This window comes from Rhea pennata, chromosome 2 (genome assembly GCF_028389875.1).
Source record: "Rhea pennata isolate bPtePen1 chromosome 2, bPtePen1.pri, whole genome shotgun sequence".
Classification (NCBI taxonomy): Eukaryota; Metazoa; Chordata; class Aves; order Rheiformes; family Rheidae; genus Rhea; species Rhea pennata.
Window position 1 is genome coordinate 133,260,111 of NC_084664.1, and position 27,690 is coordinate 133,287,800.

Sequence of the window (27,690 nt, forward strand, 5' to 3'; positions counted from 1 at the left end):
TTATCACTGTTAAATGGAGATAAATGAGAAGATGAACCTAAATTTGGCAAATTCTATTGGGATTATATCACTTCTGAAAAGATATCATGCTGAAAAAACATTCCACATATCTACATCCCTTGTACTGCAAAACTTACAAAAGCTGAAGCCCAGCTAATGAAAACTGAATTCAGGTATTGTATGGAAGATTTCACATCTCCTTGCTTGAAACTATAGAAAAATTTGGTAAGACATCAGTCCCCTTCACATTTGTGAGCTGTAACCAAATTAGCTTCATGGTAGAGATGATGTATAGAGAGGGGTAGAGACGATCCAGCCCAATTAGCTTTACAGCAAAATTAAACCAACTTTGAAATAATGGCTTTATTATACTTTCTCAAAACATTTCTCCTCAAATAACTGTCAATACTTTATCCAAAACCAAGGATATTTCTCCATTAAACATACAAATAATATCTGATTCAAATAAATTCCAGAAAGATGTAAGTAATTACATAATAAATTTAAACTAAAATTTTAGTAATAAGTTACTGATGAGTAAATGTTGTTCTAGTGTAATCAGGGAAATATGAACTCTGATTACTCTTCTGTAACTACATTGGAATTTTACAAAAGTGACAATGAAACTTAAATCATATGTTTTCAAAATGACCTTTTACATTCAAGCCCTTTAGAAAAGTGCCTAATATTTCAATGCTCACAGTGCAACAGTGTACACTATACAATTGAACAAGATGACAACTGAAGGGTTTGCCTGTGTTGCTACTGCTATAAACTACTAAGCAGCCTATTAAAAGCAAAGCCATGCACTAACAAAGATCAAAAGAGTCTTTGCGGAGTCTGTCATTAGGTGGGGCATCAAGAACTTTTTCAAAAGGATGTAAACAATGAACTCAGGAGAAAATAAAAGCTTGCTAGTCAGTAAGACAGTACTCCTTATGTCCCCTTCCCCAGCTCATGTGGAACACTCTTTCCTAAACTCACAATGATAATCAAAGAGATAAAGGAGATTCATTCCTTTTGACAAGAAATGGCTGGGGAGCACAAGGATGGAGAAATAGTGTCAGGAATAAAACACTACGAAATCCCTTCAGACCCAGGTAAAGGAAACCAAGAGATAGTTTATCATGAAAAACATCATCTGAAGGAAGACACAAACAGATCAGACTATTCTGTTCTTTTCAGGGAGAAAGCAGCCAGTCTGCTACGTTAATACAAAATTTGTTCCTTAGTAGGGGAGAAAAGGTGCACTGGAGCCAGATTCTCGTAGACCCAGATCCAACAGTGAGTACAGCCTGTTCTCTAGCAGTTGAGAATTTTAAGCAAAATCCAAGATAAAGAAGGCTGCCGCATTATCAAAGCTCTCAGGTTTCCTTCAGTTGTTGCAATAGCATTTGCCATAAATGGCAAAGAAAAATAAACAGGAGACTTGAAGAAGTGAAGGGTTATAGAAGCATGTTTACTGCGTCACCTTTCCTTTACCAAGGAATGAGGGATGTTAAGGATCAAAATGGAATCTTGTTGGAGATATCCAATAGATACCTAGATAGTTTACAGCAAGTATTATCCTAAATATGAGATAACAAACAACCTTCTTGAAGACTGGAGTGACACTGGCTTTCTTCCAGTCCTCAGGCACCTCTCCAGTTCTCCATGACTTTTCAAAGATGATGGAGAGCGGCCTGGCAACAACATCCACCAACTCCCTCAGTACCCGTGGATGCATCCCACCTGGGCCCATGGATTTGTGGATGTCTAACCTGCCCAGAAAGTCTCTAATCCTATCCTCCTTAACCAAAGGAAAGTCTTCCCTTCTCCAGACTTTCTCCCTCACATCCAGGCTACAGGATTCCTGAGGGCTGCCCCACCAGGGCCCCTGTATCCGTACTACGTGATACTTGATGGGAATTGTCTGTGTTGTAACCTTTAGCTGTACCACCTGATACTTGGTGAGAATAGTCTAGTGCTGTAACTTTTTAGCGCCTAGAACAATACTGCTGTGTTAAACAGGATACAAATAAGTAACTAACAAGGTCTGGGAAATCTGTGAGAAAGAGCAGCGGTTGGTTACATATAGATTCTGTGGCTTCCAGCCACAGAATCACCATGAGAAGCAGTCAACATGAAGGTCAGAAGCTGAAGAGTAATGAAATAGCGACCGCCAAAGTCAAATGTGGCCCCCAAAATAAGTCTGCACACGTGCGCAGTATCATAGTCTGGTTATGCAACCAGGGCGGAGTTGGGCTAGACTCCCTGCACTTGTTGGCCCCAGGTGCCGGGACTCCCGCCTACTGCAAGTAATCATAAATGCCGGAGTTTTCTGAAGGAGGGAGAGGCTGCTACACAACAGAGGACCACGTTGCCTTCTCGGGGACGCCCGACAAGATTGTGCCTGCCGACTCTCCCTCTCACCATGCAGACGATCGGGACAAGCATTGAGGTGGTCCTTCTCGAGATTACCATCGAGTCGGTTTGTTTGTAAGTATCTACTAATAAACTGCTTGCTACTGAAGAGTGTTTGTGTGTGTGTGTGTGAGCTTGTGCTGGCTTGCCAAACCAGATGTTTGGCCCCTGGGAATCTAACTAGAACAGTCCCCACCCCATTCAGTAGCGGGCCCACATTTTTCTTAGTCCTCCTCTTGCTGCTAATGTATTTCAAGATGTCCTTCCTATTGTCCTTGACATCCCTTGCCAGACTCGATCCCAGCTGGGCCTTAGCCTTCCTTGCAGCATCTCTACATGCTCTGACTGCATTCCTATAATTCTCCCAAGTAGCCTGTCCCCTCTTCCACAGTCTGTGTACTTTCTTCTTTTGTCTGAATTTGGCCAAGAGCTCCTTGCTCACCCATGCAGATCTCCTGCCCCTCTTGCTGCACTTCTTACTCATAGGGAGGCACTGCTCTTGTGCTTGGAGGAAGTGATGTTTGATTATTAGCCAGCTCTCCTGGACCCCCCTTTCCTCTAGGGCCTTAACCCATAAGATTCTTCCAAGTAGGTCTCTGAAGAGCCCAAAGTCCACTCTCCTGAAGTCCAGGGTTGCAATCCTGCTTGTTGCCTTACTTCTTTCCTGCAGGATCCTGAACTACACAGTCTCATGGTCACTGCAGCCAAGGCTGCCCCCAACCTTCACATCTCTAACCAGTCCCTCTCTGTTGGTAAGGACAAGGTCCAGCAGGACACCCTTCCTTGTAGGCTCTTCCAGAATTTGCAACAAGAAGTTATCATCAGTGCATTGCAGGAGCCTCCTGGACTGCTTGTGCCTTGCTGTGTAGTCCTTCCAGCAGATCTCAGGGTGGTTGAAGTCCCCCAGGAGAACCAGGGCCTGTGATCTTGAGGCTACTTCCAGCTGTCTGTAGAAGGCCTCATCAACTCTCTCTTCCTGGTCAGGTGGCCTCTAGTAGACACCCAGAACACTGTCCCCCATGTTAGCCTGTCCTTTGATCTTTACCCATAAGCTCTCAACTGCCTCCTCCTCCACCCCTAGGCAGAGCTCGATGCATTCCAGTTGCTCTCTCACATAAAGAGCAACTCCACCACCTCACCTCCCTGACCTGTCTCTCCTAAAAAGCACATATCCATCCATGGCAGTGTTACAGTCATGTGAGCTACCCCACCATGTCTCCGTGACTGCAATGAGATCATGGCCCTGCGATCGCACACAGATCTCCAGCTCCTCCTGTTTGTTCCCCATGCTGCGTGCATTGGTGTACAGGCATTTCAAAGAGGTGGTCATGCCTGCAGGTTTCCCAGGAAGGGTGTAGGGGCATCCCCCATAGCCATGTCCCAAACGCACATCCCCAGCTACATGTACCCATTGGAGGCTCCCCAACCCAACTTGTGCTTTGTTGTCTATCATGTCTATATGACACCCCCCTCCCCAATAACAGTTTAGAAAATTGTGAAGGATGATGGGTGAATAGCAGGTAAATTTTCTCTTTAGCTTCTAAAAGCATGACTTTTAAACAGAAGGCTTTTCAAATGAAACAGAAGTGCCACAGCACTGTCAGTAAGACTTATATTCAAACAATTTTCTGTGTTGAAACCTTGCCTTCAGAAATGCCTTTATTTCTTATTATATACTCAGAGTTCACAAGCTTTTATAAAGCCTATGGTAAAGAAAGGTTTTTAATATTTAAATAATATAAAATCAGTAAATGTTAATAAACACTGATATTTGTTGAATGATGTAGATATTACTTGGGGAAAAATATGCGGTAGATTTTTATATGTGTGTGCACATATGTATCTATTTAATCATGAGGCCTTTAAATCAATCTTCAGGCTCATTTTAATTGTCCAAACTCCAAAAAAGACACATTGTACACACAGTAGCTGAGAAATAAAATCTCTGAAACAATGAAAGATCTAGACCTGATAGGCATCTATTGGGACAGTAGAATCCTTTTTTTTTTTTTTTTTTTTTTTTTTGGGGGGGGGGGATCATTTATGGAAACACTTTGGGTCTTTTATTTTTATTTCTAAACACCTAAGAGCATAAATCCTCCAGTGTCATCATGTTATACTAACAGTATTTATACATTATATGGCTGTGATTTAAAAATAGATTTCTATTACTTACAAGTAGCAGTCCTGAATGTAAATAAAAAATGAAACATTGATTTGCAAAACCATAATAGTGGAGAGATAGGGGGCTCAACCTTAGGAAACCAGGATTACTGCTGTCATTAAAAATAAAATATATTCTGGTTAGAATATTTTCAAATAAGAAGCTTTTTGCAAACGTCTTATGAAAGACATTAAAGATATTTATGATAAAAGGGAGATTTTAAGAGCAAAATACACAAAGAAAGCTATATCCCTCAAAGAGTCTATGTCAACACCCAGAAGTGTGCAACAAAGATTATCAGAAGTGATATTAAAATCATAATAACACAGCAGCACATGTGAAATATTAAACTAGGAACAGAATCAGTGGAGTAACTAGAAAAGTCCAGTTACATTGCTGTGCCCAACCAATAACTTCTACAATGAACGAAGGCTGAGAGGGCGAGTTCAGGAATAGCGCAGGATGCAGGTCGTTAATCCTCGCTGTTGCACAGAGAACTGACTTTATCTCAGTGCAGAGCCAGCTGGAGGGTGCTGTTCATCGGACCAGGTATAAATGTTTCTTCCTGAGTTTATCAAAATAATGTGAATGTCTCCCTGCATAGCCAGACCAGCCTGGGGGAAGTGTATAGGTGGCTCTGCCTCACATAGAGTGTAAAACCTCAAAACTAACAAAGGAATTTCAAAGTGAGCAAGGGGCTTGAGGTGGCTTCAAGCCACATATTCCTTCCTGGTGATTGGGAACAGCCAGTGTTGTGATGGCAAGCATATAGACACTGGTAATGGCAATCACATTGATATTGTGATTGAACTGTGTAAGTATACATTTGTATTCTGATTTCAGGATATTGCCGTATGCCATGTAACATCAAAAGGGAATGAAAGAGAAAGAGAATGAAAGAGGCAAAGGAATGAAAGAGAAAAAAACTGAAAGTCTGCAAAGCAGCCTTCATATGTAGTCCAAAACGTTTCCTTTTTTGTACAAACAAAAGAAGAAACATCTCATCTGCTATTTGAGCACCCTTTTCCTTCTGATTACATATGAAATTCCACCATGTTAGAAAGTTCAATAGCCACATGAATGTTTTAGTTACATTCTATGTTTGTGGAAGGAAGAGAATGACCTAAAGAAAACTTACTTTCACTCTATAACTTCACAACTATTCTCTTCATATTGGATGCAAGGAAAGGCAGAAACAAGTAATGACTGTTCAGAATGTGAATGAGCAAAGGGTTTGGTTATATATGCAACTAAAGGCTCTGATTCTGACTCGATGACAAACTGGAAGAAAAGATTTTTTTTTTCATTTTAGAAAATGGATACATATATGTGTGTGTGTCAGCATATATTATATGTAAGTGTAAGACAGAACTCATCTTGCCTAAGTTCCAAACCCAACATTCTAGCGAGATGTCTAAACTCTTCAGAGTCGATGGTAGAAAATGGGTATTGCTGGAGAACACTGCATTTTATTCTTATTCCAGAGTAGGTATCAAAACCAGGTCTTAGGAATGATACATTATTAGCAGCTACTCCTCTTCACTTATGAAGAGAATAGATACAAGTGTTTGCAGTGTACATTACTTTATTTGGTAGATAAGTAATTTGAATGACAGTAGAGGTAAAACTTGTGATTAAAAAGAAAAAAAAAGAAGAAAAGAAACAAATCAGGAGTCTTCAAAGAGAATACTGAGTGAGACAATATGAAATAATCTAGTTTGCATAAAAGGTACTCAGTTTGCTAATGGAGAATAGGGCAAAATCTCTCCTGGAGAGAAGAGAGTATGTGGCTTCCAGAGCTCTTTCCTTTACTGTTTGATGAAAACAGCAATTTAGAAAATGTATCAATTACTTTAAATCAGAACGACATGGACATTTTGAAATTTCACTCTAAGCTTCATAAAGATGATATTAATAACAGAATAAAAAAAATGTGTTAAAACCTGATTTTAGTTGATAGTGTTTCTTACTACAGTCCAACCTTTGTATAGTAGGAGTTTTCCTACTTCGTTAGTTAACTCTGAATCCAATCAATAATCTGGAAAAGATATCTAAAGTACAAGTGCTTTTCCTTTACCTTAAGTTTTTAAACAATTTACATTGACTCAGTTTTTGTCAGTTTTGCAGATTTTCATATCTACCTTCTTGTTCTGGTCATTAATGTGAGGATTATATGGCCTGCCCAGGCATATAATAAATGTTATAATATATAAGCATCTTTAATTGTTATCATACTCCACAGCCTCTGAGTCCTAATGGTGGACTACCAGTGGAACTAACTCTTTCCAGGCCATGTTTATACAAGCAAAATTTTCTTTGAACAGTCAGTCCGATAGAATATATTCTTAAAATGTGAATGCAGAAGTTTGAATTTCCATTTTCAATATGTCTGTTTTTTCCAAACCTCCCTTTTATATTTTGCCAACAGGTAGCCTAATTTGTATTTTTTAGTCTTTTCTCTGCTTTCATTTCCTTCAAGTTAGTTGACTGCACTAATGAAAAGAGAAAAATCTTGTAGAAAACCAGAGGAAACTCAAATAAAAGCCAAAAGTAGTGCCAGTGTCTACTACTGACAACACTAAAGATAAATTCTGTTAACCATGCAACTGTTATGGGCCAGTATTATAGCACTACAAAGCTCTCATATCATAATATGGAAATATCTATGACCCTGAAGAAAAACATCCAATTCTGAATAAGATACACCCAAGAAGATAACTCTTATTACTGCTGATTCTGACAGCAATGAAACCCATTACTTCTTTAGTGGACACTGTGTTACGAACATTTTACCACTTGGGGGAACAAATGACTATACCATATACATATTTTTTAATAGTGGGTCCACATACTGCAGATAATATATCTCATAAATTCTTATGAACTTCCCAAAATGCACTTTTAATGCATTAAAAATTTTTGGTTTTGTGACTTTGGCAGTGCTTTGATAGGAAATATATCCATTATATAGTTTATTTGTTAATCTTGTCTTTACATTTAATTTCTTTCTTCTGCAAAATTTTTAGTCTGGCTTGTGTCCCTCAACCCCTATTCATGAACAATTAGTGAGATCTCTGTACTTGTGTCACATCACTTTTTTAACATTGATGTCTCTAAATTTATGTGACACATTTTGTTGCTGGCACAATGTAAAAACTTGCACAGCAACACACTTTTGTTCTTCTGATGTATGAATGTTTTGCTTTATTTTTCCATCTTATAGTTCAAAAATAGGGTAAGGAAAGCAACAAAGTTACTTTGGAATATGACAGCATTACTTTTATAAACTAAACTCATTAATTTTTCTCACATCTTCTGTACAGTAGAGTTCAAATGCCACTACATCCCATTATAGTCACTTTGTAAGGAGCAATCAAAGCTGCTCCTGGAAAAAAACATTTGTGGAAGTCCTATGAAGATTCTCACATAAACGGCAGCAGTTACTAGCAACTTTTTCTTTTTCTTTCCTGTTAGGAACACATACAAAGGACTTCGTAAAAATAAAACACATCAGTAAATTCTGAAAGATCCTGCAGCTGTCTACAGTTTTGCTCATTGCAAAGAGTGAAGAGACATCAGTGCAGTTATGTGAGAGAGATGAACCCTTAACTCTATGTACCAAAGACATTTTCATTTCATCTGAAGAGGTATCATTCCCCCAAATCAGAAAGATCAGAAAGTAAAATGTTCATTGGGAAGAATTTATGAAGCTTCAGCTGCAGCCACATAAGCATCAATCACAGCTGCCCTTTTTAGAGATTGCCTTTGCCTGCTCTGAAGACTACCCGTCCATTAAGGATAAAAAGGAAATATCAAGCCTGAAGAAGATGGTTTGCTGCAGCCTTTGTATCAAGTGCATCCCTTGACACTATCAAGTCTTCTATAAGGGCCATGACTTCAAACATATTGTAGACCTTATAGTTACCAGTATTGACATGGAAGACAGACAATTAAGCTATGCAAAATGCTTTTGTCAACAAATTTGTGGGAGGCAGACATTTTTGAGAGATTCTGTGCAGTAATTGAAAGGTAACATCTGATTTAAATAAATCCCTACATAGAATCATAGAATAGAATCAGTGAATCAGTAAGGTTGGAAGGGACCTCTGGAGATCATCTAGTCCAAAATCCCTGCTCAGCAGGGTCACCTACAGCATGGTAGACACGGTTGCATCCAGGCGGGCCTGGAAGATCTCCAGAGAAGGAGACTCCACAACCTCTCTGGGCAACCTGTGCCAGTGCTCCGTCACTCTCACAGGGAAGAAATTCCCCGTCACGCTCAGGCGGAACTTCCTGTGCTTCAATTTCTTCCCATTGCCTCTTGTCCTGTCACACGGACAACTGAAAAGAGTTTGTCCCTGTTCCCTTGACAGATATCTTCCATCAGATATACTTAGAGATGAAACAAATATGTGGGGGTTTCCCTCTTAAGTAACAGTGGAAAAAATGAACAAACTGATAACAAAAATGATCATTTGGAAATGAAACCCAAAGCTGACATGAGAACTACTCAAGATTTCTGTTTATAGCTCTCATTAATTGCAGGTTGAAGAAAGAAGGGGAGCTGAAGAGGAAAATGTTAGTCTCTTATGCCACTAATTTGAAAGGAAAAGCACTCATCATGATAGACCATTCCTTTGAGGTTACAGCACAGATGGAGGGTCAGGACATGTGCACCTTGCTCTAACACAAATATACTGAGTACTGATCAAAAGTCCTTCAGCTTCTACCTCGTGATGTTTCAGCTCTTTATCAAGATACTTAAAAAACTCCAAAAGGGATTGTGAGCTAAATCAATTATGTCTGTCATCTGTCTGCTAAGATTTATAAATATAAGGCAGAATGGAGTTCATAGATACTGACAATGCATGCACACTGATGCTGAATAAATGACTGATGAAAAGATAGTTTAGAATAGAAATAGATTGTTTTTCTGTACTCACGATTTGGCATTTCTCTGTATTTGTTTATTATTAGAATTTCTGCAGATTCTATTTGAGTTTTCATAACTTTATGATTCTCTGGGTAGCTTAGAAATATCACTGGAAGTAACAAGGCTCCCACTGGCATCCAGTCATTCAGTCTGTAAGCCATATAGTTTTTTATATTATTTTATCTATTCATTTCACTCTGCCTTGCCCCAGGCTCTGAAAATACAACTAACCACTGCTCTGTTAGGTAACAGAAATAACCACAGAAGGCAGGTAGAGAGGGGAACATCTGGAGGACACATGCTTACAACATCATTTTGTCTAGAGAATGAAGAATGTGCACTAATACAATCTCAATATCTCAGAAAAATCATCCATATACCTTGGACTGGTCAACAGATTGGCCTCCAGTGCTTAATATGGATCAAACAGCTTATGTAACAGTATTGTAAGGCTAAATGAAAACAGATATTCCTAAAATATTTTGCAGCACACCACAAGTTGCAATGTGTTTTACATAATCAATGGGAGACATTGCTATTCAGACAGTATTGTAAATACAAAAACAGCTGAGCCAGGAAAGTAGCCAGGAAATGAAAAAGGTTGACCTTGTATCAAAGAATCAGCTATTTGTATTTAGTTGAGTTCAGTAATAATAAAAACACACTGAAGCAGTCTAAAGCCTGCACCAAGTAGGAGGACACATGAAGTAACTGTTGGCTGTCTGTGGGAGAAGTGATAGAAAGAGGTGATAAAATCCCTGATTCAATGAGTTCTGCAAAGCACCTATAAGAGTGAATTATGGGGATAAAAAGCAGTAAAAAATCCAACTGAAAGAAGATCCTGACCTAAAAAATTGAAGAACATTCCACACAAGAAACACCATAGTAATCTAGACACCCCATTGTAGCACTTAAGATTGAACCTCATTTAATCATATCTCTGCTTATTAGTGGTGGAAGTAGAATCAATTCAACATATTCTGTAGTTCTTGATGATAAAATCACATATTCACTGTGTCACTTTCCCCACACTTTTAAGCATCATTATAAGGCAGAATTGCTATTCACACTCCTTGTAGGGTCTCTCTTGTCCCCCTCCTCTAAGAATCAACTGGAGTAGACCAAACACATTCCCTCAATGAGCTGGAATGCAACAAAATACACTGAACAGAGATAAGTAACCTTCCTGTTTAGTGTTCCTGCCATGTGGAAGTCCACAAGTTACAAACCAAGGTTCAACTGTTTGAGTTTATTGTCTTCCATGATTACATTGTTCTGAGCGAAGTGGAAGAATTCAAGGAGGAGTACTAGGACCACAGTCAGTCTTGGCCAATACATGATTAATCAGGTTGTTCCATGAAACGTATGTGAGGAATTCTCTGAGGATCTGTTTAGTAGTCCTGAAATAGCATCAGACAGTAAGTGCTTCTCGTTATGCTAGCGCACAGGCTAGAGACTGCTGTATTCACTCAGTTTTGGCTTCAGTTAAGACTGGAATTTCCACAGATCATTTTCCTCTTCCCCGTAATGGGTTGCAATGACATACGACTTATTTATCTGTTCACTGCAAAGAAACTGACCACCTATTACAGAGCAAGCTAAACTGGAGTACCATAATTGCTTCTGTACAGAATTTTAATGCCCATTTGAAATGCAGCTGTTTTTATTGTTATGCTTACCATTCCCTATGTGTTTTTTTCACGTGTAAAGTAGCCCTGCAGGACATGTGATACATCCAAAGGAAAAGAAAGGAAAACAAAAAGAAGCACTCCAGGTAACAAACATTACTACATTTAGGGATTATTTCAAGGCAAGGTGTGGAAGGAAGGTCTTTATACCTCTCTCTACTTACATTTTTTAGCTAGTACCATCAGTTACATTCAATAGCACAAATTTACAGCAGTCAATAACAAACAATTGACATTGGCGGAAACAAGCATACATAACAGCACAGACACAGCCAAAGAGTTATTCTTTTCCATTTGAATATTCCATTGAATTATTGCTTCTTCTGAATAAAACTGTCACTGTAAAGATTTTTACATAAAGAAAATTGTGATCGTTTCTATCCTTGGCAGTTTACTTGAACAGCCCAAAATCTCACTTTACTGGAAAATATTTAAACATGATTACATTTGTTTGTACAATACATATTTGCAAAATAATGTGCTAAAATATAACGGTTACTTTAAACAGACATGAAGGACAATGTATATACATAATAAGTAAAATTACTATTTCAAGTGGTGTTTCATGGCATTCTTCCAACCAATTCAAAACTAACCAAGCCATTTTTTTGTGATATAGGTTATAAAATAAAATGTTTGCAATTCAGTCATTTCAAACCTTGGTGTTTAAAGATATAAAAAATGACTGCACATCAGAGCACCCACTGAGTCATTTGACAATGTTACTTGTTATTATGTCACTTCGGGACATACGGTATTTATAAATGGCTCACTTGGTTGTGCTTAGAATAAGTGGACAGTATTTCTCTCAGGTGTGTTTTTTAAATCTGAAGTCCCTAGTACAATGTTTCTTTTTTATCTATCCCCCCTGAATATCTCAGTATAATATCAGTATAATATTTGAGTGAAAACTGGCCTATTCACTACAGTTAAACTTCCTTGTACTGAGTATAAGATAAGATTTACGAAAAAAAGTCCTTCTAATTTCCATAAATGACTACCGACTTTTACTCATCCACATGGCCTTTGCCTCTTTCAAGTGGCAAGTCTTCTTTACTTCTGAGGACTTGCCAAGTAAGCTCTGTGTAAGTAAAATCCTCCCGTTTCTGTGAATGACCTTTAGTATGGGGCAGAAATCCTGTCTTTCTCCCTTACCTGCAAGGAGTGTGCAAAGTAATATTTTTTCCTCCCTCTGCAGCTCTTTTTATTGTTTGTTGGATAAGTCACTGGGGAACTGCAGACTTCACTGGACCTGCTCAGTATTGTATGTATGCCCGTCTAGAAAAATGACCTGTTTTCAGGACTTCTACAGAATAGTTACGTCCAGTACATGTGAAACATGTAATTCGAGTGTGAAGCCAGCACTATCTAGTATTTAGCAAAATGCTATTATCAAGCAGTGAGAAAAAAAGATAGCTTTTTCTTTTTCCATGATTTTACTTTGATATGTGTTGATTTGTGTTGGTATGACCTCATGCATGATTCATAACCAATAGAAAATAATTCCATCATCAGACCTTTTACACTGTACTTACAGAGATAGGCATAACCCAGCCTGAATATTTCATACAAAAAAGAGTGACTTAGCAATCCATTACTTCACACTGTCAATGAGCTGCGTACCCATTTGCTCAGCTCTGCCTGAACTCTTCATTGTATCTCGCTGAGAAACAACAGCACACCTCTTGCAGTCTGGTAAAGAGACAGCACTACTGTGTCGTGAAACATGAGCAAGACTGCAAACAAATTATAAGAGCAAATAAGCTGTGTTACTACTTTATAAAATCATGGAACATTATTTTCAATTAGATTTTATTCCTGAATATGCTTTCAACAGATGCAAAGTTACTCATCAGTTTCAGTTCTTTAGGATCTCCTAAAAATTCTTGGCATCTACTGAGAAATAAGAAATAAAACATAGCCTTTTATTAGTAAATTGCATTTTATCCTCAGGCCTTTCTCTTGAAAAATAGAATCTAGTTAACCCTACTTTACATGAAAAAGTAATATTGTAGCTGCGAGCTGGCTTATCTCTTGCCACAATCCTGCTCTAATACAAAAACTTCAATATGATGTCTTTAATGTTTTAAACACCTTGTAATTTTCTTGTATCTCTACAATCAATGTATTACCTTTCAGGTTAATGTAGTATACCGATTTAGTTCTTTGATTACAAACTGGAAGACAGTGGATGTTAATATTCCTGTCAGCAACTGAAAATAGCCTGCAGATACGCTGATGTACAGCCCCAGCCAACTGTCTCAATCTGTCTCTGCTTAAAATTACCAAAATTTGGGGAGTATGTGATGAAGATTAAGGGTTTCATTCTTCCACTATTTTCATTTTATTATCTTTTCAGTTTTCCACCTGTTTTTTTTTTTTCAAGTTCTGATCAGCAAGTAGGTTTATATTCAGTTTAACTCTCTCTCTTTCCCCCCCCCCCCTTTTTTTTTTTTTTTTTTAATGTTTTTCTTTCTGGTCTGCTTCAATTCTAATTACATTTCTAAAGGTGAAAAAAAGAAAAGGAACCCTTCCCACAGCCAAAGAGTGGTTGTTTCTAATAGCAATGCACTTTACTATAATGGAAACAGCTCTGCAGCTCTGAACTGACACTCAGAAGCCTAGTTCCTTGTGCTATGAATAGAGAAAAAGTTACTACTTTTGGTGCACACGGCTGGAAGAGAGAGAACATCATGAGTTATTTTCTTGCAGCCTTTTCATATGCAACTTGTTCACAGATTTATCAGTTGTCATCTTAATACAGTTTAGATTATTTGCCCAATGAGAAGATCATTCTGTAACCTTACTGACTTAGTGATTAGAAACTTTCTTCCAGTTTCTAATTTAAATATACTCACATGCACTTCAGGAAATGTCCTTATGACAAACTCTTCCTTTTATGAAATACTTTTACTCTTCTCAGCGTGTTTGCTTCCACAGGTGACAGTCCCAAACCCCTCAAAATTCATTTTTGCTAGGTTATTTGCAGCCTGATTAGTTTTACACTAAGCAAATCCTAGTTCTCTCATAAGTGCCTCAGCGAAAACAGCAACTATTGTATAAATAGCAAATTCTGCTCCTAGTAGAAGATTCTATATGAATGGGAGCAAAGTAAACTCAGTTTACTGTTTGGCACAGTATTCTTCATAATGCAACCAAGAACATAAATGTAGGCTTTGTTTTTAACTTTCCCAATAGTTGACAGTACTCTGAGATGCACCAATACAAACACCAAAAACCAATGTTAGTAATAATTAAAGGGCTGTTCCATGGTTACGCTGAACTAATGTGGTTGTAACTTCAGTTTCTCTAGTTAATGGTACACAAAAGTAATGTTGTGGTCAGCATTACATCTGGCCATCCCTGACATCCCTCCCATGTGAGAGGTACACACTGCTGGGTTTTTTTATTTTTATTTATTTATTTATTTATTTTAATGACAGAGCTTTGCTCCAAAGCACATTTTAATCAGATACTTTCATTCTATCACTTGGTACTAACCAGTAGGAATTCAGATTAAACCTATTTTAATACTTGGTCTACATGACTGTCTGAATAGACTCCAAAAAGTACAGGAAAGCTTTATTATTCATGGGAAGGTGAGCTAATTTATCAGTAACTAAAGGGATTATTTTAGAAAACATATCAGATATCAAAACTAGTGATGAAAAAAAACAGTTTGGGCAGGAAGGGAAATAAAGTAATATTAAATGAGAAGTAATTATGAAAAAATGGGCCAAACCATTGAACATTCCAGAAACAGATTCTTTCCAGAAAAGGAAAGGTTTGGAACGAAAGGAATGAAGGATTCTGCGTGGCAGTAACAGCTGTGTTCCTTATCTCCTGGTCAAGTAGCTCTGTTTCAGGTGTAAGTTACTAGCATACTCAAAGGCCTATGGGACTGATTTAGTTTCTCATAATCAAATTTACTACAGTTACTGTTTCTTGGGTTTCTATTTTTTTCTTTTATTGAATCTTGGTTTCCTGTATTGAAGTAACACCCATAAATATAGAAAAGTAATAAAATGTTTTTACTTTCCTTGTAATCTGATAAAGCACACACATTTCTCTCACCTATCTGAAAAGTCCAGCACTAAGTTACTCACCTCTCTCCTTTTCATATGAGCTAGAACATCTTACTGAAAAATGTTGATGTTAAAATTGAGAAATAATAAAATCATTAAAGTGACTCAAGTCATTCTATTCACAGTTTGGTCTTGTGGGGGTCAATATTAGAAAATAAAGTCTTGCTGTTTTGAAGATAGGGAATAAATTCTTATATTAGTTCATTTAGCAAACTGAAATGATTATTATGAAAATTCTCTTTAAACTCATAAAATGTCAACTAACATATGTTGGGTTAAAAAAATAAAAGTATTTCAAACCTGAAAACTAGTAGTTTAGGCACCTTGAGTCAGGCTAAGCTTAGACTTCATGAACCATGATGAAATCTGGCATCATGACTCCCATGATGAACTATAATAGGTCAGCAAAAGAAGACAGTGCAATATTAGGGAACATGTAATTCAATGTAGAATGAACTATCAAAATATATAAGTATTCCTTATTTTGTTTAGTGAAAGTATGAAAATTCCTAGGAAAATTCTGCTTTTTCCTTACCAAGATGAAAGAAAAGTACCTTCTTCAGAAAAAAAAAAAAAAAAAAAGAAAAGAAAAAAACTTTTTAGAGTCTCCATACTCTACCCTCTGGTGTGGCATTTTATTGTATTTTTTTCCTGAAATACTTTGTATAGTCTATTTCTAAACATTTGGATGAGCAAATTAGTCTCAGTTTAAAGCATTGTAGTGGATTATTCTTATATTTTAAAGAACTAATAGTTTTGTAAATTTGGCTCCTAAAAAGGGTACCAAAGCCTAGTTATTGATGGGGTTGAATGAACAACTGTTTTAGAACATATAGCTACTGTAATATTTCTCTTACTTTTAATTAGGAAAGGAGTGAGTGTAGACTGTGAATTCTTATCAACAAACTGGCTGAAAGGCAGAGCTCAGAGGGTCATCATCAGTGGCATGGAGTCTAGCTGGAGGCCTGTGGCTAGTGGTGTCCCCCAGGGCTCAGTACCGGGTCCCATCCTGTTCAACTTCTTCATCAATGATCTGGATGAGGGGACTGAGTGCCTCCTCAGCAAGTTTGCTGATGATACCAAGCTGGGAGGAGTGGCTGACACACCTGAGGGCTGTGCTGCCATTCAGAGAGACCTGGACAGGCTGGAGAGTTGAGCAGAGAGGAACCTCCTGAGGTTCTACAAGGGCAAGTGCAGAGCCCTGTACGTAGGGAGAAATAACGCTACGCACCAGTACAAGCTGGGGGCTGACCTGCTGAAGAGCAGCTCTGCAGAGAAGGATGTGGGAGTGCAGGTGGATGACAAGTTGACCGTGAGCCAGCAATGTGCCCTTGTGGCCAAGAAGGCCAGTGGTATTCTAGGGTGCATTAGAAAGACTGCTGACAGCAGGTGGAGGGAGGTGATCCAGCCCCTCTACTCAGCCCTCGTGAGGCCTCATCTCGAGTCCTGTGTCCAGTTCTGGGCTCCCCAGGACAAGAGAGACATGGAGCTACTGGAGAGAGTCCAGCGTAGGGCTACAAAGATGATCAGAGGGCTGGAGCACCTGCCCTACGAGGAACGGCTGTGAGAGCTGGGCCTCTTCAGCCTGGGGAAGAGAAGCCTGAGGGGGGATCTTATCAATGTGTGTAAATATCTGAAGGGAGGGTGTCAAGGGGACGGGGACAAACTCCTTCCAGTTCCCCATGTGACAGGACAAGAGGCAATGGGCAGAAATTGAACCATGGGAAGTTCCGCCTGACCGTGAGGGGAAATTTCTTCGCTGTGAGAGTGACGGAGCACTGGCACAGGTTGCTCACAGAGGTTGTGGAGTCTCCTTCTCTAGAGATAATGAAGGCCCGCCTGGATGCAACCGTGTCTACCATGCTGTAGGTGATCCTGCTGAGCAGGGAGGTTGGACTAGATGATCTCCAGAGGTCCGTTCCAACCTTACTGATTCTATGATTCTATGAACAATTTGTCTCTTTTTTTCATTTATTCTCTATTGAGAAAAAAAAGTCCGTTTACCACAAACCTAAAGTAAATTTATTCCTTACACTCTTAGTATGGTATAACCCTTTTTGTGAGCTTTTTGGTGTGCATTTTATGTCCAGTTACAAAATTCTATTGTAATGGTATAGTAATACTGTTACCATATAAGTGGTGAGATGCTTTATGCACCAATGTGGAATCAAATGACCTCAGTACAAGTGTTTAACAGTATAAGAAGCCATATGAGTTCAGAATGTTTATAATAATTGAAAACCATATTAGACATCTGGCAATGTTTTGGAAAATCCCTTTACTTAGCTCAAAATTCAGAACTGCTTCTCCACGGATTGTTATAGGGAAGAATATTTCTTTATGGGCTAAGTTATTTTAAAGCTGAATGATTTTTATAAATAAATAAAGTACTTGAAACAGAGATTCAACTTGTATTAAACTCTGATAGAAATAAATTAAATAAAAATCTCATAATATGAGCTAAACGAAGGGAAATTAAAACCTGTATTTGAAAATTGACCAGAGTGAAGAAAAGGCAACAGAACCTAAAGATCTGTGATTCTGTGAAGATTATGAGCACGCAATTTACTAATAGAATGGAGTCAGGACTGCCCCATAAAGTGGTGGTATCACTGCAAGAAGGAGAGCAGCCATTCAAGAAACTAAAAGAGAGCGTCTCTGGACTGTGATTAAAAAGAAATTACATTTGGCCTGATAACTTTAGTAATTAGTTCATAAAATTACTTTTCTGTAATAGTTAAGAAAACTTCCCTGAGGCCAGAGAACTCATGTAATATGGAAGAAATGGACCAAGACAGCATCTTAGAATAGGAATATTCTGTTCCCACGCAAGATTTTGATTTCTGCTGGAAATTTTAGGCTACCATAAGTTTTTTTTTTTTTTTTTTTTTCTGCTTGTTAAGGTGCTTTCAATCCCTGTTAGAAACAAAAGCCAGAGGTTTTGAAGAGACAGACAAAGAGTAAGCCTGCATTTGCCAGGAGTAGTGCTGTCAGTGAGAGGAAGGAATAAGACGGAGCAGCAAAACAAGGTTGGAATTAGCAAGAGCTTCAGCAGGAATGAAAAACTTGGGGTGCAGGGACTGTCAGCAGAATGAAAGAATGGGCTTAGGGCACTTTGAGGTGGTGTGTGTGCTTCCATGGGAGAGCAAGAGCTACAGCGCCAGGAATGGAGAAAGAAAGTGGAACAACAGAAATGCTTGGTGGGAACAAGCAAATTCTTTGTTAGGTTAGTTTAAAAAGATAAGGTATTGGAAAGTCTTTGGGTCAGAAAGATTGAAGGGATGGGAACTCCAGATAAGTAAGCACTGGAAAATGCTGGGATAGAAGAAATAGCCTTCCAGGCTCTGAGTCATGAACAGTCATGAACACTTCAAAGCACTCTTTACCTGTGCATTTTTATCTAGCTTAGTTGGGAACTTGAGCAAACCCTCAGAGACTGCCATGTCTTTGTATCTATTCCATATCTACACATAGAGTGCTGCTCTAAAGCCTTTCAATATTTTCTGTAGTATGAGAAAGCTTCATTTTTGTTCAATAGCTTTAACTGTAATTACAATGGAATCTAAGTCAATTTATAGTCTCAGAATGCATTTAGTTGGCATTACTAAACACCATATTTTCCCTCATTTGATTCAGTCTTTGTAGTTGTGTTCCAAACTTCTAAAATTACCCTCTTCAAACTACAAATTACATTTAACAACAGTGAATATTTTACTAAATAAGCAGAGTTGTTTGAATGATGGATAAATAAAGTGCTCTTAAAGAATGTAAGGTATTTCGTACATCAATATATGGCAAATTAATGATCCATAAGATCATTAATCCTCCTACAAATGTAATTCACATTTAAGAAAGTTTACAAACCATTCATTTGCACTTCATTCTATCTTGGCTTCATCCTAAAAAATGTACTATTGAGCCCCCTTACCAGTAAGACAGTTTCATGTAATATGTAAATACCACCTTCCCTTATTCCCTTTGGTATATTTTCCCTTCTTTTCTATTTTTTATATAAATATAACAAATAAAACTTATTCATGTCCCAGTGTCAAAACCAAACATTTTTACAGAAGGAGCATTTCTTAGTTAATGAATTAACAGTACTAGATCAAGAAAACTACCAAGGTATTGGATATGACAGAATTTGGAAGCTTGAGTGAGATCAGAGCTGAATAAATGGAAGTATGATAGAATCTGAAGACAATTGCAGCTGAGTGCATTATTCATGGCAGGCAAAACCAAGGCAATTATACAAAACACTGAGTTAAAGAGAACAGAATATTGTTTTTTAGCTTCATGTACAGTTAAAAGTTAAAGCTTAATTGGTTGGGTGGATATTTGTACAAAACTCATTTATGTAAGTTATACTTTTCCACTTGTTAATAACATTGAGTTTTGCTCAGTGCTTCTTAAGAACAGAGCCTTTATAGTCCTTTTGCCATCATGAAGCGGAAAGATAAATGTGGAACTATTTTAAACAAATCTGGATTGATAGGCAATTGCAAAAAGGCACCATTATTCTACTGTCAAAGTGCCTAGAGCAATAAAGGTCAAGCTACAGCTAACATGCTAAGCCGCGTAATTAGATAACAAATGCAGACTGGAGTTCAACCAGGTCTTCCATATCTACATATGGAGAAATGAGATACCATCATTATGAATCAGATATTGCAAATAGGTTAGTACATCTGAATCCAAAACTTAGATTTAATGTTATTCTAATCAGAAAGCCCATTACTTTTACAACTAAATTAAATTCTGATTATCCCCTTTTCAGACACTTCTCTGCCAAATCACACATACTTCATAGTAACATATGACAAAACACTCAACGACCTCTTTCACTACTGAATTATGGCATTATGAGGTAAAATAGTGGTAGATCTGGCAACCAGTTGGAAATATGCTGACATATCTGTAGATAACAGTAATCTTAAAAAAAGATATAAGAATTCTGCTTTTAATTTGAAAAAAGCTCTGCATTCTAGTCTGGATTTTGCTGGCATATATTAAGCCTAATATCATAAAAGGCTTATGACAATGTAAAAAATCATTCCCTAAAGTGGCCAAGCAAAGCAAAGATGCTTCATGCTATCAGTGTTGTAGTTTTATTTGATCCCTTTTCTGTTGACCTACATAAGTGGGCATAGAGGGGATGAAAAGCAGTCTAAGCCAGGGTCTGTACCATTCTGCTAGGTGGGAACTAAGCAGCTCTTTTCTTTAGTGACATCTTTCAGCTGAGATCTGTGACTGGGTCACAGTCCCTTTCAGGAGTTCAAGGTGGTAAGATGCAATTGCCTGTACAGATTGTCTCACCCCATATTCTGAGCTCGAAGTCTCAGATACACCTAAGATACATATTATGGTGTACCTTTTGATGACTACTAGGTCCAGTAGGTGTGTGGTTTTATTATGCAGTTTTCTATCATATGTAAAATTCAACTGTGTGACAAAAAGCAGTTTTTCATAAGTACAGACAGAAGGAATATCAAATACTGGAAATATTTAAGATATTAAGTCCTTTTGCTTTTCAGAAGTCCTCTCCCCTTCTCCAACAAATGAGCCCAAGATCTCCTCTCCTATTCAAGCAGAAATTTTAATTTACTGTGGAGAAAGAAAGAAAAACTCACAGCTGCAGAGCAACAGGAAACAGTAAACTAACACAGATTTTTAATCTGCAGCTGGATTTTAGCTGGGGAGAGGGCCAGATTTGACCTCTACTGCTTTAATTTCCCTCTGAAACATAAACATACATTTCAAATTATATTAAAAATATATTTTATATTTCCTCTTATCTTACAGTAGACATTGATCAATTATTTTCCTAGTCTTTCTTGAAAGCTTGGACAACTGGCAAAGTAACAGGAATATTAATTCAACCCTTCAAAACAGAAGCACTTCAGCTATGGTGAAATTCATTTCCCTGAAGCGCATATACTTGCAGTGAAGCAGAGAAAATAGAAAATTGAGGTATAATAATAGTGTGACTACTTAAACTTTATCATTTTATTATTTTTTATTTACAATATTTAATTCCAATACTGACTTTGTTGTTTGAGAAAGAGATTTACATCTCCAATATTCAGTACCTTACCCTGACACTGACCAAAAATCTCCTAACCTTGTTCGTTATTTTTCTGAAAATAAAGAAAACATATTTTTTCTGAAAATAAAGAAAATATAAAAATCCTCTGGAAAATATGGAAGAGATAGTATTTGTACTTCCATATACTTCAAGACAAAAAAAATCTAACACATATTTAAACCAAGTCTAACTCAAACACGTGTGTTTTCTCTGCTGACTGTATTTTCAGAAATAAGAGGGGGCACATATCCAGACTGTTTTCTTTTACAGATCACCTTTGATCACAGCAGAGTATTTTGTTTTGGTTTTGTTTTTTTTTTTTTTTTTTTTTTTTACTACTGCTGAGCTAGAACGTGTGATTTAAACAGGTCTAACAAACTCAATTTACGTTCTCACATGAAATCAATAAACTCTGTTAAAACATATGCCTCTGTGTTCTGTGCTGTTTGGCATTACTTCATTACATTCCAGAGTTTTGTGGTATGAAAAAAATGAAAGGAAAAAAAATCCTGAATGTGTAAGAAATTAAAGACATTTAGATACAAGGAAGAAGATCTTCCTTTTGGATGTAGCTTAGGTACGTTATCATGGTAGATTCGGGCACTTCTTAGTGCAAGAGGAAATCTGAGTGTCATATGGCTCCATCTATACGGGCGACTATTGGCCAAGAGCAGGTCTGTAGTGTGAAACAGCTGCTGCTGAGAACCTGACATCCACACTGTATGCTTCGAAGTGTTTTACAAAGGACTAGTGCTGGACTAGTTCAAAGCTAATGAACTAAACAACCACTAGGAGTGGGACTGTCGCTTCCAGTTCAGTTTCATCCAAAAAAAGTCCAGTTTGTATACTCCACAACACTTTGTGATGGAAACCAAATCACAGCAAGCCTTGCTAATCAACTAAGGATCAGAAATTTTGCTTTGGAAGTGCATTTCCAATGTAGACACACTTACAAGGCTGTTATAAAGGATTTATTTTATCTTTTCCTTGAGCATTGGTAAAACATTGAGCTATTCTTCTCACTTCTTCAGCTAATATTCACAAGCAGCTTGATGAAAATCAAAACATTCCTTGAGTTACACACAAATCCAGGCTGGTTTCTGAGCTGTCTGAAACTGAAATCTACTATTGCTCCTGTTTCAGCTTTGGAGAATCGTCAGTCTAGAAGCTTCATAAACCGTGGGTAGTATCCATTTGATAGATATTTCTACATGAATATTTAAGATGATTTTCTGTTGTGCATAAATGCAAATGAATACACAAAAGGATCTATGAAAACACTTTTTTTTGCATAAGATTTCCGCTGATATAGTAGCTATCAGCAGTTCCAAGGCCATGAGAAGTCTAGGCCTAACTACATATACTTGTAAATATTGCACAATGGAAATCAAAATATTGCATGATGGGAAACAAACACTGTGACATGGCTCTCCATTCTCATGGGAGCTGCTTTTTTTTCCCTGCTGCTCATTGCCCTAGGGCTAGTTATTTGCATTTACAAGTTTCAGTGTGATAAATCAGAGCCTTTCAAACTGAGCTGCTATACAGTTTTGTCATTAAGGATGTCTATGTGCAAAAAATTTTAGATATTCTAGATGCATCCCAGCTTAAGCAGACAACCATTTCTATGTTAACGTTTTCCTGTATCATTCTATGTTCTTAGTCTTCATTCTTAGTCTTAGTTCTATGTTCTGATCGTTGGGGTTAAATCAAATAAGACTTCCACTACAAAGCAAGTCACTCTATGCACAGATGCATGAGCTCAAATGAATTCAGCTCCTACTACTTGCATGTACTGATATTGGCTTGCTTCAAACTTGAGAAAGGAGCATGTTTAATCTGGATCTTTCAAATAAGATTTTGGCATATACTTACACTGAATAAACAGGAATAGGTTTTAAGGGCACACTGCAATGCCATTCCGATTAGAAATGTTTCTATGAAACAAGAGCTGTGATGTTATGAATACTTGCTATCTTCATGCTTTTAATCTTTCAGACTGAAAATAATCATTCAACAAATTTCTGTTTTATTCAATGCTTGCTTTAGGGTCAGCAGAGTCAGATAAGACAATGGAGTAACCTTGGAGAAGGACTTTCAGAACTGAAGTTATATATTAAAGGTAATGAAAGTTTTATAGAAAAGCAGAATTCATATCAGTGAACCAAAGCTGTGCTGCACTGGTCTAAAATTGAAGATCAGGAACCAGTTTCTCATTGTCTACAAGCATAAAGTAATTTATTTGTGAATTCATGGTAAAATTCATTGTCTTAAACATAATTGATTCCTGTATCCTCTGCATGCAAAGAATGTAGTCTGGTCGGTCTGAACATTTGGGATTGATTAGCATAGTATGCTTTATCATTTATGAAGTGAATGTTTTACAACAGCTTGTCACAGGTTTACAAAAAAAATGAAATTGTGTGGTGATAAAACCCAGGCAGTTCTCAAGATTTCTGTATAACAGCAGCTTTTATATATTGCTATTATAAACAAATGTATAAAAATAAGCGTTTCTTGAAGTATTTGAGGGTAGTAATAATGCATGCAGGAGACTCACTTCTAATTTAGTTCTTATTGAACATAATTTAGAGTACAGCAGAATTCCTTTAAACATCCTGATTTTAAAATAGGACAGAAATTATCTACCAGCCTTTTTCTTTTAGTTTAATAGAGTTTGTTATATTCAAACGATTTGATTACATATCCTTTAATAGGGTGCTGGAATGCATTTCAATATAACAAGATTATATAGACATACTATTAGTCATTAAAAGTAGAGTATAGGAATTCTGTCTGTACAAGAATCACAATTTTAATCATGTGTCTCTGAAACAGGATATTGCAAAAAGGAATGACCAGCATAATGGCAAGAAGAAAGAGTAAATAACAAAAGAAAGAAATGCCATGTGAGGACAAAAGAAAAAAGTGCAAGGTGTATCTTAGTCAAATGCTTTTTAATTATGATGAAAACTGTCTTAACTATTATGACAAATTTTCTAAGCAGGTTTGCACCAGTGTTTTCAGCAGCAAATGTTGCATTTTGGTATAATTAAGTAGTTTTCATGTATTTGGCTCAATTTTGGGGTTTACATGTCTATTTTTTTAGAGAAATTGGAGAATTTTTTACCAACAGCATCCTATATATTGACTTTATTACTGGATCGAGTTGATTTCCTAAAGGAAAACATGACCGCAAAAATGAAGAATCACAGAATGGTTGAGGTTGGAAGGGACCTCTGGAGATCATCTAGTCCAACCTCACTGCTCAAGCAGGGTCACCTACAGCATGTTAGACAAGGTTGCATCCACGTGGGCCTTGAAGATCTCCAGAGAAGGAGACTCCACAACCTCTCTGGGCAACCTGGTCCAGTGCTCCGTCACTCTCACAGAGAAGAAATTCCCCCTCACGTTCGGGCAGAACTTCCTGTGCTTCAATTTGCCCATTGCCTCTTGTCCTGTCACATGGGACAACTGAAAAGAGTTTGTCCCTGTCCCCTTGACACCCTCCCTTCAGGTACTTGTACACATTGATAAGATCCCACCTCAGGCTTCTCTTCCCCAGGCTAGCAGCTCTTGCAGCTGCTCTTCATAGGGCAGATGCTCTAGTCCTCTGATCATCTTTGTAGCTCTCATCAAAGTCTATTACAAGTTTAAACTCCTTTAACTGAATCTAACACTTTTCCTGGACCCAATGACCTTATAATTCTCTCAGATTTCACTTGGCTATTTTTTTTAAGCCACTCACTAAAAGAATAGGAGAAATCACTTTTTAAACACGCCATTATTTGTACTATTAAGTCAAAATTCAAGTAGGTTAGTTTGTTAGTTGGTCAAACAGATATTGTACGATCAAGAGGGGAATACGGTAGAAGAAGCAACTATGAGGAAAATGTGAAAATGTTTATTTAAAGCAAGATGCCTCTATCCATATGGCAACTTCAGTTTGTTTTTTCCATTTCTGCTTCATAATTAGGAAAATCATGGATCTGCTTCAAGTCAACAGCAAAATCCCCATTAAATTCAGTTGAGTTTTTCAGTTCACCTTCATCCTACAGCCTGTATGTTATTCCTCAGCTTGTTTGATCTAAGAATGCAAAGTAAAGCACATTTCGTAGATGTCCTATCTATCTATCCTATCATAACAAAATGATCTACTTTTCATATCAAAATACCTACTTTTGCACCTCAGACGAGTAGTCACAAAAAAACTATAGACATTCTTTTAATCCTTCGGTACATATTTTTTTTAGTGACAGGTCATCTCCTGGAATCTAGCAGATAGCTTACTATTGAATTTAGCATCTTTAAAAATCCACTTGTATGTATTATTTTTGCAAAAAAAAATCCAACATTAACATCACACTATTACACATTAAAAACCAACTAACACATTAAACTTCAGAGCCTGATACACTGCGTTCCTTGTCCTGTGGACATTTATTCTGAACTCATCTATCTCTACATGCTCAGAATACAGCATATTAATCTAAATGAGGCTGGGCACAGATCTTGTATAGAATTTCTTATTACAGAGTTCAATCTCATCACTTAAATTATCAAATAGCATTTTATTTTGTCTCCGCAAGCATGTATAAAGCCTTCTCCATACTATAATATATTATAAATGCTTTTCTTAGTAACAAAATCCTAAAAATATTAATTAAAAAAATCTAATTTTATCACACTTATTTGATGGTGCTCTCAGTTGTTGTTAATAACCACATTTAAGTAAAATGGAACAAACATCACAACAAACTGGCTTCTTAGTTTAGAAGTTAATTCCGGCACCTAGTTCATCACTTTTTACAGATATTTTGTTTATTTGTTATTCAGTACCAATGCTAAATTCCTTTAATTCTTACTCTGCATGTTACACAAGCACAATTTTATTGCATAAGCAATCGAAAGCGTTGATTCAAACTTTGAGCTAATTAGATTTACCTACACACAACTAACTTATGAGGCTGTTTCTACTTCTGGTTTGGGTCACCATAAACCCTTCTGCAGTGTTGATGATACACACCTTCAGCCACGAATCTCAGCCGGCTTGTCTTCTGAGGCTCACACTGTATTTAGAAATATGGGTTCCTCCAGAAAGTCGGAGGTAAGACCAGGGACTAATTTTTTTTCTCTGAATATCTCTATGGCTTTTTTTTTCTCCCTCCATCAGATATAGCTTCCTAAATGCCAAGGGCAACATAGCATGCGTACTACAGAATAACTTCCCCATTAAACTTCAGAGAACAAAGACTCAAGGAGAATTTACAATCAATATCCTATACTGCCTTTTGCAGTTCCTTCCTTCATCATCCATCCCTGCCAGTATATTAATTTTCAGGTCTTTTTACACAAAGATAGCAGGACACATAAAAAGACATACATAAAGCTCAATTTCACTGCGGGATGGTGTCTGTTTCTAAAGCAGTAATCATCTCACACAGAGTAAGCTGAAAGTGAATTTAATAATATTTTCCTTTATTAGGGAAAATTCTGAAACCTTAATGGTCTTTTTAGTCATTCCATACTCTGGCAATGTTTCCTGTTACTTTAGGGAAACTTTTATTTGGATGAAGGTTCTACAAAATAAGTGAAGACATCAAGATGTGTATCATTAATTTTTAAGTTTACTCAACCTACTTTACTGTTTTCCTACATAATATCTACTTAACAATGATCTATGGAGAGAACATTTAAGAATTCCTATAAACAAAGGAAGACTAAGTGCACTTTATGAGATGGTTCACACACCATCTGCCACACTGCTTTGAATGAAATAACAGTAAGAAAGCTCAACAGAAATGATACAACAGATGGCCTTGAGATGAATTGATGACATGACACTTACACCTTGTTTTTGTTTTGTTGTTACTTACTACTGAAAACAGTGCAAGAGTTTAAGCCCCAAGTTCTGTTAGAAACATGATAAAATTATTTGGAACTATAAACTATAATAGAAAAGTCACAAAAATGCAGCTCTTATAAGTCCACCATAATACAGGAGGAAAAAAAATGGCATGTTAGGTGAATAGAAGTGGTTAAGAACATTATATATTAGTGAACATCTTCCTTTATCCTTCCTTCTTTCTATAGTTTATTCTATCTAAGGTTGTTTTTTAGCCGTCTTGCCTGACAATTATACCTTCACTGATGCGAGAATCTTTTCTTCTGTTCCTTCCCCCATGCTCTTTCTTCTGCATCTTCCTGAAATTGTCAATGAGCTTCATCTTAATCACATATCTCACCTAACTTTTGACCTAATGTTTGGGAACCAAATAAGCAGTAGTAAAAAATTACTAGTAAAAAAATGTCTATGTTATCAGTTATTGCTT